This window comes from Pelobates fuscus, chromosome 2, assembly GCF_036172605.1.
Source record: "Pelobates fuscus isolate aPelFus1 chromosome 2, aPelFus1.pri, whole genome shotgun sequence".
NCBI classification, from domain to species: domain Eukaryota; kingdom Metazoa; phylum Chordata; class Amphibia; order Anura; family Pelobatidae; genus Pelobates; species Pelobates fuscus.
Genome location: NC_086318.1, coordinates 125361741 through 125376184, shown reverse-complemented (window position 1 = coordinate 125376184; position 14444 = coordinate 125361741). Strand labels below are relative to the sequence as shown.

The 14444-nt window shown below is 43.5% G+C and overlaps 1 protein-coding gene across 2 annotated transcripts in view; it reads left to right on the top strand.

Moving 5' to 3' along the window:
- Positions 1-4447: 4447 nt before the first annotated feature.
- Positions 4448-14444, top strand: part of PLD1 (phospholipase D1) — a 179337-nt gene continuing 169340 nt past the window's right edge. The window contains exon 1 of one of the 2 annotated variants that reach the window (XM_063442682.1): positions 4448-4563. The gene's annotated coding sequence lies outside the window, so the exon portion shown is untranslated. Of the gene's footprint in view, positions 4564-9910; positions 10029-14444 lie in introns of those variants that run through there. The other variant, XM_063442681.1, reaches the window with a different exon arrangement.

The window sequence follows — 14444 nt, the reverse complement described above, 5'->3', positions numbered from 1 at the left end:
ATCGCTCCCTACAGTATTCCAAAAATGTATTCTACCTTCACGCTAATAAAGGAGGTAAATACCTGGCTCGTCTCCTGAAAGGGGAAACTCCGCGAACAAGAGTGCACAAAATACGCCTACCTGGAGGGACAACGTCGTCGTTCCCGGAAGAAATTGCACAGAAATTCCAACGTTATTATCATCGGCTATACAACCTCACTGCACCGACGGAGACGACATCAGGACTAGACATCACCGAGCTTACTGGGACTTTCCTACAGGATAACGTACGCAAGCAGATCAACCCGAACACGACGACCCTGCTGGATGAACCAATCAGCGTTGAAGAAGTAGCGGCGGCCCTGAAGAACACTAAGAGAGGCAAGGCGCCAGGCCCGGACGGGTTCCCAGCGGGATATTACAAAGACTTTTCCGCAACCCTCATACCTTGGCTGACGAAAGCCGTTAATGCCATCACGGAGGGGAAACGCTTCGGCGCGGAGTCGCTGGCAGCCACAATCACGGTTTTACTCAGACCGGGGAAGGATCCCGAGAACTGCTGCAGTTATCGGCCTATCTCCTTACTGAATGTGGACACGAAACTTTTAACTAAAGCGCTGGCCACCAGAATACAGCGAGTGCTATGGAGTATCATTCATGCAGATCAGACAGGGTTTATCCCTGGAAGGGAGGCGAGAGACAGCATCTTACGCCTGTTCTCAATACAAGATCGAGCACAGAAAACAAAAGATCGCCTTCTCATCCTCTCCACAGATGCCGAAAAGGCTTTTGATCGGGTCAACTGGTCATATATGATGACTACACTAAACACCATGGGACTGGAAAAGAAGATGATGTCGTGGATATCCGCTGTGTATGACAAGCCTCGTGCATCGGCGCGCTGACCGACAGTATTGAGATTAATAATGGGACGAGGCAGGGATGCCCTCTGTCCCCTCTTCTGTTTGCAATGACCTTGGAGCCTTTGCTACAGGCGGTGAGACAAAATCCTGACATTCACGGCTACACATGGAAGGGCTTGGAACATAAGGTGGCCGCTTATGCAGATGACCTCCTCTTCTTCATCACTAGCCCCCGAATTACAATACCCTGCCTACTCGCGAAACTGGAACACTATGGTAAGATATCAGGATTCAAACTCAACCTATCAAAGTGTGAGGTGCTGAATGTGACCTTCCCATCGAATGAATACACTGAACTGAGCACTATTTTCCCATTTCAATGGCGTGAAGAATGGATGAAATACTTGGGTATATGGATAACCACCGACCCCCAGGATGTCTACCGACACAACTTCGCTTACTTGCTACGGACAATTACATCAGATTTAGAAAGATGGGCGTACCCGCACGTCACATGGCATGGGCGTATAGTGGTTCTTAAAATGAATGTGTTGCCAAGAATTCTATACTTGTTTCAAACCATTCCACTGGCACTACCAAGTGCCTTCTTCTCGACTCTGAAATCGGCGATTATACGCTATGTCTGGAGAGGGGAGAGATCCCGACTGCGACATGAGACGCTGTGTTTGCCCAAGTTCAGGGGAGGCCTAGCGCTCCCCGACTTCAAAATTATCACCAAGCTGCCACAATGCAACGCATTCTGGAGTGGCACGCAGCCGAAAATCCGAAGCAATGGGTGACCCTGGACAGAGGTGACTCAGGGGCCAAATTCAGGGCAGGAGAAACTGAGATGCCGTAGGAGAGATGACGACGGGAACCCGGTGGCTCAGACGCTGAAGATATGGGAACCAATTCAGGGATTGTCTCTCCGAGTCCTAGCCCCTTAATCCCGATCACACACAACCCTAATATTGGAGGTGGCCTCCCGGCTGAGGCATGGACATTCCTAGGTGAGAGTGAATATATTCCGATCCGCGCGGCGCTTGAGGGGGGACGGATGCGATCCCTGGATTCCCTGCTGGGTGATAGAACACGGATGCCCATGACAACTATGCGATACCTGCAACTGGTACATTTTTATGACTCCGTCCCCCATAAGGAGCTCCTCCACAGGGAGCTAACGTGGTTTGAGGGCCTCTGTCACAGAGGAGCCCGACTGGGTAATGCAGTGTCCACACTTTATCAACACTTGCTGGTGGGAAACAACGCGGACAATAACACCTTCAGGAGACAGTGGGAAAATCAGTGGAACAAAACACTCACGACTGCACAATGGGACACAGCACTCCTATGGCAATACAAAAGTTCCTCTAGCTCATACTACCAAGAAGTCAATTATAAATTGATCTCTATGTAGTACAGAACACCGGTGGCTCTACAACGGATATTTCCGGCTGTGTCCCCGATATGCTGGAGATGCCATGAGGAAAGGGGCACCATACTGCACCTGTGATGGGAGTGCCGAGCCATTACACCGTACTGGGACCAAATTCACACGGAAACTAGAGCTATGCTAGGTGAATGGTCGATGGAACTGGCTCTGCTACATATCACCTCACAATCCATCTCCAGGTACAAAAAGTCAATCCTGCGCCATCTACTGAACGCAGCAAAATCCCTCATTCCCGCATACTGGAAAAAAAACGAAATTCCAACGCGTACGGAATGGCTCCATAAGGTAGGGGATATACAGTCGGCAGAGGCGCTACAGGCATCCATCGCGGGGCGCTAGACCAGGCACGCGGAGACTTGGGGACCATGGTTCTTGTATCAATCGACCGGGCAGTAAGCGGATGGCACCGGTGCCTCCGGGAGAAGGAGGGACGTGAGACCGATCCACAACCGATCACAGCCTGATTCCGTACCAGCGTTCATCCTCAGGCGAGATGTACCTTGGCTATAGACTGATTACATAAGGGCATCTACTGCCTGATAACAGACTATACACTGTATTTTACAAACTTTCACGCACACACAAATTGAGGCGACACGACAGATGGCCACTCTGACCGACACTGCCATGCGCACACTGACACATGACACAAGGTCGCGGAAATCAAATGCAAAAAACTACGCATGGTCGGGCTTTCGGTGGGCTGGTCCCACTGCAACACCGACAGAATCCCGGATAGCTACACTTAGGGACGGAGACCGTACCAACACCATCCAGCTACACATAGCACTGACCAACCGGTACATCTCCGTGGATTATCACACGACCTTACACATACGCACCATACGAAACACAACTAGCGATGGAATGCTCACGACAGGCAATGACAACACACATAGTACTCGCCCGCAGGGGGTGCCGAAGATGGAAGGGGGAAACCCCCTCATACCTATCTCCTTTACCTTACCCTTTCTTCATCTAACCAACTCTCTGAACGACACCTTACCCATTCTTGACAATAGGAAAGCAACAGCTATTCATGGTATCACTGACTGCAACAGACGAGGATAGCACACGGGGACAAACCAAGAGTAAAAAAAAACAACAACAAAAAAAAAAACCTGACCTACCGCAAACACCCACCTCACAAAGGAAGGTGACTTACTCGGAAACTTGTACCCAACATGCCAAACGCCAATTGCTATACTTATTTACTATTTTATGTCTCTGGAGGCCTGCGAGCCTCATACTTTTTCTGTTCCACATCAATAAAACAGATTTACAAAAAAAATAAAAATTATTAGCTCAATGGGATGTGTGTGGGGTTGCTCATTGTGATTGTGTTTGGTGCTTGGCTAAATGTGATGAGTGTGGAGCGTGATTTTGTATTTCGCTAGCTCAGTGTGATTGCCTGTGAGAGTTGTATGTTAATAGGTAGGGAGGGACGTGAGCATAAGGATGGATGGCAGTGATGTAAACATAATGATGGCTGAGAGTAATGGAAATATAGGAAGTGAGTGAGGTGGATACAGGGCTGGTGCAAGGATTTTTGACTACACAGGCGAAGATGCATTTTGCCGCCTTTCCCCCCCCCCACCCCCCACCCCCCCCAAAAAAAAATTCACCTTTACCTCTGTGTCTCATAGCCCCCCCTTTTGAATTTCTTACCCCCATCAGTGTTTCATATCCACAATCTTGAATGTCTTACCCCTTTGGACCATTTGTGCCTTACACCCCACATTAGTGTGTCTCCTACAACCCCTCTTACAACCCCTCTTATTTCCCTGCCAGACCCTTTCTTTCTCTTTCACCCCCCTCTCCCATTCACTACAAACTTCATGTTTTACTTCCCTCTACGTGCACTGTCTGGATTCGCTTTTTTCTTGAGCTCCAACACTGTATTAAGAATACTTGGAGATCTCTCTTTGGCAGAGGTAGTCGAGTGGTAGTGCTCTAATAGAAACCTGTTATTCTAATGGCCCAAAAGTAAATATGGAGAGAATAGTGGGTGTTGCAGCGGTGCATTAAGGATTAAAGGTTTTACAATCGTGTCCCTCCCTTTGTCAATTGCTTGTACTTCATTGTGTGTGCATATAGACACATGATTAGGCTGCTGTGTGCTCATTTCCTGGATTCTGAGAAGCACAAATTTAAGAGCGTTGGACAGACTTGCAAAGGGAGAACGCAGAGGTGACAGGGGCAGAGTGAAACATTGCTACATTGTGATAGGGAGTCCAGAACCATCTGACCCCAGGCTTTTAACACAAGGTATGATAACTATGTGAACATGTTGAATGGCTCTTTAAATAAAAGGAGAAATATGCAGTTTTATTACATTGGGAATAAGGGCTGTTACATTGCTTCAGAGGTTAAGGAATCGTAATGCACTGCATGTAGCAATTACACAACTCCTGTTTAACTTTTGTAAGATTATATTTAAGGGCATGTTTTTTATGTTAATCCTGTAAGGAGATGTGGCAATGATGCACTAAAGTGGAACAAGTTTTATGAAGAATACACTGTTACAGTACTGTCATGTTTTGCAAACCAAAAGTCAAGAGCAGGTGTCTCAAAGTCTGAACCTCCAGATGTTTCTAAACTACAACTCCGTGTGATCCTCTGGCCATCTTTCGAAGTTAAAGCATTTCAGGAGTTGTAGGCTTCTGACGACTGGGGGGTCACATTTTGAGATCCATGTTTCAATAGTAACTGTTGGGCCAGGTTTCAATAGGACGAGTGTCACAGAACAAATTCCTAAATCCCAAACTGCTGGTAGCCCAGAAAACCAAGTTTAGAAACCAAGCTATTGTTTAAATTGTGGCAACACAAAAAGTGAAAACACCATTGTTGGAATATTTTGATACTGCAACGTGATAGCTGTGTTTATGCACCATGCAAACGTTTTATACATATTTTTACAGCATACTGTGCAGAGACGTACAGCAGGCAATGAGCTAAGGGGTGGGACAAATAAACAGTTCTAGTCCGGGTGTAGTTTTTTTTTTCCTTTTAGGTACTGTGTAATGTAGAGGAAGTGTGACATTTGCTTACATATAAAAGGGGCTTACATATAAAAAGTGTTGTCTTCTAAAAATTTGTGCAAAGATGTAAAAGGAGACAGATGGAATGTGACTGCTGGTTCCACTGGTTTCCATGGTGATTGCCACACTTTTAGTACTTTAGAACACTTGTCAGAGCATAACATTTTTTATACATAACACTCAAAGTATCATTCTTTTTTCTTCTCTTTTTTTTTTTTTTTAAAACTGTCATTTTGGGATTTATTCATTAAAGAGTCAGCTGACAATAGACTTTAAAAATTCAGACCAAAAGTTATACGTCTCACATTGGGCAGACGGAAATCTGCACTGGAGTGGGTAAGGCTGTGGGTGACGTGTCAGTGAGTTATAAGCGATGGGCTTGATTTAGAAGGGGGCATGTCGGCTTGGCATAGATGCATTTCAGATTGTGAAATGATTGAATACATTATAATTCTAACTTGACATAGGAATTCAAGTGTTTTTCTTTGATACAAAATAACTGCACGTTTTGCAGGAATTTGTTACTAAATACTATCTGATAAGCGGCTATACCAATAAACCCACTAAATCTCCACCCACAGAAACCTTTCAGAAGGAAATATCAGAAATTTATTCAAAAAAACAGAGCTAAGGTCAGTACACGTACTGTAAATATTTTGTCTCATCTATGCCCATGCAAGTCTGCGCTACACTACTAACACATTTTCTAAGGCCTAACCCCTCATAAAGCATGTATTAGCTGCCTAACCCTGAGTAAACTAACCTTTTCAAGTGTTGTAAAGGCAGGAAAATGCAACTTTCTCAGTCAGATAAAAAAATAATATACAAAATTGTAGGATTAGGATTCAAATTAGGATCCCAGAATCCCCTTTTTAACAGAGGTGACCATTTTTTATGGAAAAAAAATATAAGGATCAAGGGGGAAAACTCAAAACACCTCTACTAAACCGGAGAGACCAATGATGTGACTCATTAGATAAATATTCTTTGTGATTCCACAACTCAATAATTAACTTAAAGTTACTTGTGGGTAAGCCTTTTTTTGAACGCTTATTTTTTAATTGGAATTATGTGCCAGTCCATATGATGCAAATCCCCTTGGCGGCGTTCATAATGTCTTTCACTCTAGTGTGAGGAGGGTGCATCCGTGTGCAGGGCCAGATTAAGAGCCCAGTGGGCCTGGTGCTGACAATTATGATGGGCCTAATTACAAAATCTTATTGACCAACCACACTAAAACAGTCCTACCTCCTAAGCGTCATGTATCTGATGGAGATGGTGCTGGAGGGAAACTCATAGGATGCAGCTATAAAACACATACCCTATGCTAATCTCACGATTTCATCTTTCAAGAAAACCCGTCCCATACCATACCCCCTAACAGCAGTGTCCAGTAAAGCAGGAAGTCTATGGTTGGGGTAAAAGGGTGGGCCACTGACACAAATCACATAACCAGAACTGCCGAAAAGGGCGATCATACACAAAAAGGGGACATGTCTTTGCCCCCATGTCTCCTAGTCCCTCAGTGTCTGTGTCCATATGTCTCCCAGTGTCCCCATGTCATTAGGACACTAGGAGACATTGAGAGACATTGGGACACTGGGAGACATGGGGACACTGAGATACTAGGGAACACTGGGAGACCTAGGGACACTGAGACTCTTGGGGACACGGAGATATGGGGACACTGGGTGACTATGAGACATGAGGGGACACTGGGAGACATGGGGCACTTAGACACTGTGATACATAGGGGACACTGTGATATATAGGGGACACTGGAGACTCGATAAAGACCTGAGTACAGGTCAAAACATTGCAGTGTCCAATAAACCTGCTTAAATCTATCACAGTGAGTGCTTGAGATTTTTTCTTTTCTTATACTAGGGGACACTGAGACACATGGGGGCACTGTGAGACATGGGGACACTGGGATACTAGGGGATTCTGAGAGACTAGGGGGTACTAAGACATTATGGACACTGGGAGACACCAGGGACACTGGGAGACAGGGGCACTGAGACACTCTGATACATAGGGGACACTGTGATACATAGGGGACACTGGAGACTTGATGAAGACCTGGGTACAGGTCGAAACGTTGCTGTGTCCAATAAACCTGCTTAAATCTATCACTGTGAGTGCCTGAGATTTTTTCTTTTATACTAGGTGACACTGAGACACTAGGAGACATGGGGACACTGGGAGACATTGGGACACTGAGACACTAAGAGACTAGGGACAGTGGCACACTACGGACACTGAGAGACATGGAGATACTGGGGGACACAGGGAGACATGGAGATACTGAGATACTAGGGACACTGGCTGGGAGACATGGGGACACTGGGAGTGCCCCATATCTCCCAAGTCTCAAAGTCGCCCAGTGTCCCCATGTCTCTCTGTGTCCCCCAGTTCCTCCATGCCTCTCAGTGTCCCCATGTCGCCCAGTGTCCCCTAGTGTTTGTATCCCCATGTCTCCCAGTATCCCGATGTCAATAGGACACTAGGGGACACTTAGAGACATTGGGACACTGTGAGACTTGGGGACACTGAGGCACTGGGAGAGACATGGGGACACTGAAATACATGGAGACACTTAGAGACTAGGGCACTCTGGGAGACTAGGGACACTGAGAGACACCAGGCACACTGGGAGACATGGGGACACTGAGAGACACTGGGAGACACAGGGACACTGAGACACTAGGGACACTGGCTGGGAGACATATGGACACTGAGAGACTAGGGGCCACTGTGAGACATGGGGCCATTGTGTCCCTAGTGTCTCAGGGTCCCCATGTTCCCCAGTTTCCCTATGTCTCACAGTGTCCCAATGTCACAGCGTCCCCAAGTCTCTCACTGTCCCCATGTCTCCTCGCAGGCTCCAAACTGCTGTCTGAACTCTCTGTGCAGAGCTGCTCCCCTGCGGATCAGTGAATAGAGAGAGGCAGGGAGGGAGATGATGTAACTTCTTATCCCTGCCTCTCTCCACACAAACCCTTACTGGCCGGCGCTGGTATTGCAGGATAATCTCTGTTTATACTGAGACAGACATTTGTATTGCCGGTATTACTGCAATACCGGCACCGGCTAGGCAGCCTGCAATACCGGCACCGGCTAGGCAGCCTCAAATACCTGGGAAATACTTCTGAAAAATACCTGGCAACCCCAAGAGTAGTGTGTGTTTAAAAAAATTTTCTTTTTCAATATATTTTTTTAAAACCAATGGGCCTATTCCATGGGCCTGGGCCTGGAGCTGCAGCTTCATCAGCCCCATGTTAATCCGGCCCTTTGCGTGTGTATAGCTCAATGGAAGGAAGCTCTTATTCAGCACTTTGTAAGAAGATGTCCAGAGCTTCATGCAAAGATGTCCATCACTACAGTGGAAATGTGTTTAGTCTATACATCCTTTAACTAGTAAACTCGAAAAAGATTTAAAAAAATGTATAATTGTGAAAGACGTTAACTAAATCATTCAGGTAGTGTCATTCATGGAAATAACATAGAGGTCCTCTGGAAATTAAAAAGTACTAGTCTTGTGCATACAGATTCTTGGTGCCATGGCAACTCAGAATACTGAATCAACCATGTCCAGCCTTTGTGCTAGTGTGTAAATTGTCCAAATGGGCACTTCAGAAATATGGGAATTAGGTCAAACGACTTATGTTTCCAAATGTTGCCGATTTGTGAATCCGAAAGCCTAAGTCCAGTGTATATTTTGTATGACATTGATTTACCTTTTTAGGGTTTGCCTGAATGTTTTCCGAAACGTACGTGTGTGTGTGTGTGCGTGTGTCTGTGTGTATATATATATATATATATATATATATATATATATATGTATGTGTATCTGTCCTGGTGATCATCTGAATTTCCTGCCATGCCCTTATAGTTCTATCCTGGCTGTACCACGTCGAGATCTTAGAGACACTCAATGAGAGACCACTAAAAGGAGGCAGATCAGAAAATGTCTAATGTTTATTAAACAGAACAAAGTTTACAAGGCCAATGCAATAAAGGGGAGTACAGAGGGAGTTTCATTAATTACCAATCAAATAGTGACAACTATAAACTAGCGGCACAAAAAGCTGGAGCAAACAGCATAGTAAAGACATGCAACCATTCATTGTTCCTAAGCTTATCTAAGGGGACCTGTAATAGGTGGTGTCTTCCTAATAGCAGGAGAGTCATGTGCAGATCTAAGTGCTGACCTCCTGACAAAACAAGCTTGGTAGCAACATAATTTAACCCTTTCAGAGAGAGATGGTGCGTGTTTATGTGTGTGTGTGTGTGTGTGTGTCTCTCTCTCTCTTTTCAGAGCTTGGTGTGTCCCTTTAAATACTGGGTTGTAGTCTACAGCAGACTTGTTAAACCAGACATGCTTATTATAACAAAGCACCCGCAGGCTTTAACCTGTTAAGTGTGTTCAGCATTTAACTGCAGCCACTCTGATCCCCTGCCTGGCACAGAAAGTGTCTCTATAGCGAGAGGGGTCCTGTACATGGTTTGGGTACATGGTTACATGCCCTGGGAGTTGTGACAGCAGTATTGTGTTAGCGGGTGTGTCACTCTATTCTGTGTGAATCCGGATATCTCTCCTTGCTGATTGCGAAGGGAAACAGTGTAGTCATCAGCTGTAACCTGCACCACTGCCTCTGACCCCCTCTCCCCAGACTTGCTGGAGTACAGGTAAATAGAAATCTTGTTTATTGGAGCTGGGCTGCAGACAGTCATACTGCATTGCTGGATTCTAGTACTGCTGGAGTAGGCTGCATTGTACTTTGGCTGCTGTAAGAAGGAGAACATCTGTTTATCACACAGCAGCACACATTAAATGTGTTTCCTACTTCTGTAACAATTCAATGTATAGTGTAAACCTGGAAGCCATACAGTCTAATAGAGGTTCTAAATGGCCAGCATTGCTAATCCAATAGACTGATAAAATGCAGGGAGATTTCTCTTTCTGGCAGTTTAGTTGCCACATGAGGATATGTCCATACTTTTTGTTTTGGGAATCTCAACGTGATTTGTGTTTGTTTCGATGGATGACCACTACACCTTCCATAGAAAGTTGCACACAAATGTATAGGTAGATAATAAACAGCTCAGTCAGAGGGTTACTGTCCAGATAGCTGTGCTTGTTTCTCTGTTACGACACCTGACAGATACAGCTTCTCATTTTAAGCAGCTCATCAACATTCCTAGAGAGGCCTCTAATCATGATATGCAATGAAGCATATTAAACATAGGTTGGGAATCAGAAAAAGTGATAGCTGTCTATATGTATGTGTGTGCGTACATTCTAGATTTATTTCTAAAATATTTTACCAGGAAGGAGACTTTTGAGATTTGTCCTGTTATAAAGTATGTTTTGGGTAATCGAGTGTTCTAGGAGTTTACATTTATTTTGTATCTCTTTTACAATGGAATACCAAAACCCTGTGTTTTCTAAATCATATTTCAAAAGTGATTCATGTAGTAATAAATCAGGGGAAGAATGGATTAGGTCAGGGGTAGGCAACCTTTTAGCGGCACTGTGCCAAAATATGATTGTGATGTCCCGTAGCGTGTCATTCCGATTTCTTTAAATTGAGGTGTGCATGTTGCCATATTCTGCTTGTGCTATTTATACTGCATTTGCTTTGTATCATTGTATTTGTGCGTATATGAGTTATTATATTGTATGTTCATTAATAGTTTGTGGTATCATGTATAATACCTATGAATTTGGGCTGTGTATGGGGGCTACTTGTTGAATTGTGTGTGAATGGATATGTCACATTGTGTATTTGGTAGTGTATGTGTAGGGCTGTTTGGGGTATTGCATGTGAGAGGCTGCATGTGGGGTTGTGTGCATGTATGTGGATTGTTGGTGGTGTTGTTTGTTCGGACGGTGTGTGTGTGTTTGTATTATTTGTATGAGGGGAGGGTTATTCTGCAGCTCTGAGGCTTCCCTGGGTTTTAGTGGGGACCAGGCTGGCCAGGTACAGCTCAAGGACAGAAGCTGCAACAGGAAGCTGTAGGCTGCTCTACTCCAGTGTGGATTCCCATTCACAAGTGCTGGGAGGAAGTGATCTGAGGTCACTTCCTCTACGTTCTGCAATGCATAAATGGAGGATTGTCCTTCATCACCTTTTCGTATTAGCAGATATCTGAAGTTTCACTGGGACTCCTGACAGGCCAGAGCCTGTTTGGCTCTTGTAGCCTTGAGTGCCGTGCAAAGGCACCTCGAGTGCCGTGCATGGCACTAGTGCCGTAGGTTGCCTACCCCTGGATTAGGTAAATGCGTTTGTTGCCATACCAACTGTAAAAAGCATCTGTTTAATTTTCCATTATTTAAACTCTTTGGGGAAAAAAACAAAACAGCTCTAACACTTTTTCAGGGCTTAACATACTAAAACACTTATTTAGGATTTTCTAGGTGATAAAGCATTTTTATGGGTTAATCAAAACTAATACTAATACGGCTTGCTACTGTAAATATGTCTCCTGCTGCATACATGAGTTATGGATAGGAAACATAAACAAACTGAAAAAACACAAAGGGACACTTGAATTGGAGTGAATAAAAGACCATGGTTTTTATTTAAAGCCAACATGTTATTTTTTAAGATACATGTAACTACACACTATTATAATAAACACTTTAACTTTATTCACATTGAATGCAACAAAGATTTGCCTGGCATTGAACCGTCAGCCTAACCACATAAACTGCATTAAATAGCCAGTATGACCAAACTTACAAATTCCCACCTATTTATCTAGGCAAGCAAATCCCAATACCCGTTTTCTTTTTTGACATATAAGGAACACTACAATATTGTTGACGCAGACATTTAAGCAGGTTGTAATAAGAAAACTATCAGGGGTGGGGAAGCTGAACCTGCTGAGGTACTTAACATTTTATTACATTTTTTAGTTTGTGAGAATTACCTTACGGACCACCGTATTTATAGACAGAATGTCTGCGCAAAAATTGGCTGCAAAATATTCAGAACCAATCAAATGCTGTTGTCGCAGCACAAACTGAATGTTCACCGTGCACTGTACACAGTCTGGGTCCTCGCACCACACTTGAGGTTGCTTGAGAGGAGAAATGGAGGAGATAACTACAGCCAAGCGACTAAGTGTCCCTTGTCTATTAATCTGACCACAAAGGTTCAATAAAGAAGACGGCTTGTGTGACTATTGAAAACAAAAAACAAAATTGTCAGTGCTGTATGTTAGAAATGATAGTAAATTAGATGGGAAAATAGAGAAAGTTGCATGTGAATTTTAAGAAACAAATAGACAATGCTACCTGTTATGACTGAATGACAGGGTCATCAAAGACACTAAATCTTTGTCTGCTAGAGGAGTGGCATTTCAACAGAAGATAAAAGAACAATATAACACAATAACCTTTTATATTATCCATAAAGGTTTTTGTATTCGTTCATAATGCTTTGAATACAGCAGTCCTGTATTAAACAGGTGTAACCTTACACCTAAGGTGCCTGAAGAAACATAATTTTCAGGCCCCCATCCTAAAAAAGGAAAAAGTAATGGGCAGAATGGCAATGCACCAGCGTATATGTCAGTGTAAAAGCAAAGTGCAGAGTTTAAGTTATAAAGGTGAGTGCAGGGTACGATATCCATCAGAAATGTAGCAATCAAAGGCAAAAATTGTGAAAACCCACTGGAAATGGAAATCCATCTAACTGACAATCAGAGGCAGAATTAAAATATGGGCACAAAAAATATATTTGCAATTACCTAGGTCAGAGTCCGTCGCAGGGCAAAATCTGAAGGCAGCTGCCAACTTGCAAACTGTTCCTGATATTGATCGAGGAAATAGTGTAAAAACTGGAGTGTTACTAGCAAGTGAGTAAGTCTAATTACAGGGACAATACAATGGAATAATAAAATGATGAATAATATAGTGCCTGAGAAAATTAGAATTAAATAGTCATGGGATAGAAAGCGTGTGTCTGTCACTATTAAATATAAAATAAGGAAGCTAACCAATAACGTGGTAAGCCAATGAGTCAGATGCTGAATGAGCAAATATGTATATATGAAGCTAAACAAAAATATAAAAAGTCACCACTGAAGGATTCATATCACAAAATCAAATGTTTATTGTAGTCCATGGTCAGGGCATTTCAGGTTTTGGAGGCTTTAACTTGGTGTCAGTCTGGATGGACAAAAATGGTTTGAGACCCCCCTGACCCCTCCCCCCCATCTCTAACCACAACATATAGCCACATACTGTAGGCTCGAGTTGCTCCCTCACACCGATAAGCCTGAGAAAAACGGAATTGTAATACAAAAAGTTTAGCCTGCCGCAGCTACAAGGTCCACTGATGTTTGCAATATTTTGCTACCTTTTTGCCTATATACAAAAACTGTGCTAATACTTCGACTGCCACATTGTTTTAATATGTGTTTTACTGAACCTGCCTCTGCTGTTGTGGCAATGCAGGCCTGTCTGTTACTCGAGCACAACAAAAATAAAGATTTTTTTTTTTAAATGCGTTGAGAACAGTAAGCAAGGTTTGCAGAGGGCATAGTATGCAGAGGTGCTATATAACCAACTAGTTTATATGACTATTACAAGATGAATGCTGGTATGCTGAAAGGGTCAAAAATAGCAAAATAGCTCAAGAAAAGTGCATGATCCTGAACCTTTTAAACACAAATTAAGTTTAAATCTGTGTTATCTTACCTGACACATTCATTTGTGTGGTGGTTTATCACACTCTGTTTCCAATGATTATAGACTAATTTCCAGTCCTGGTCAGTCTGCATTGGTGGAGTTGTACTAGTGAAATTACAATACAAACAGCCCTGTGAAATAACTCTGATTTGCGTATCAATGTATCAGCACAGTGGTTAATTTAATACTTTTTGTACGAAATATGCATGTTTCACATGAATGTGGTTTGCCTCTTCCATATCTACATACAACACTCAACACCCACAAGTTAAAACTTACTGGTTGTATATGAAATACTATTTTAGGCAAAGAGTTGTAAACGTGGAGCAATCACCATGGAAACATATTAAATGTTTCTGCTCATTGTCCCACTTTTAGAAATGTTTCTACACCTTTGCTCTTTT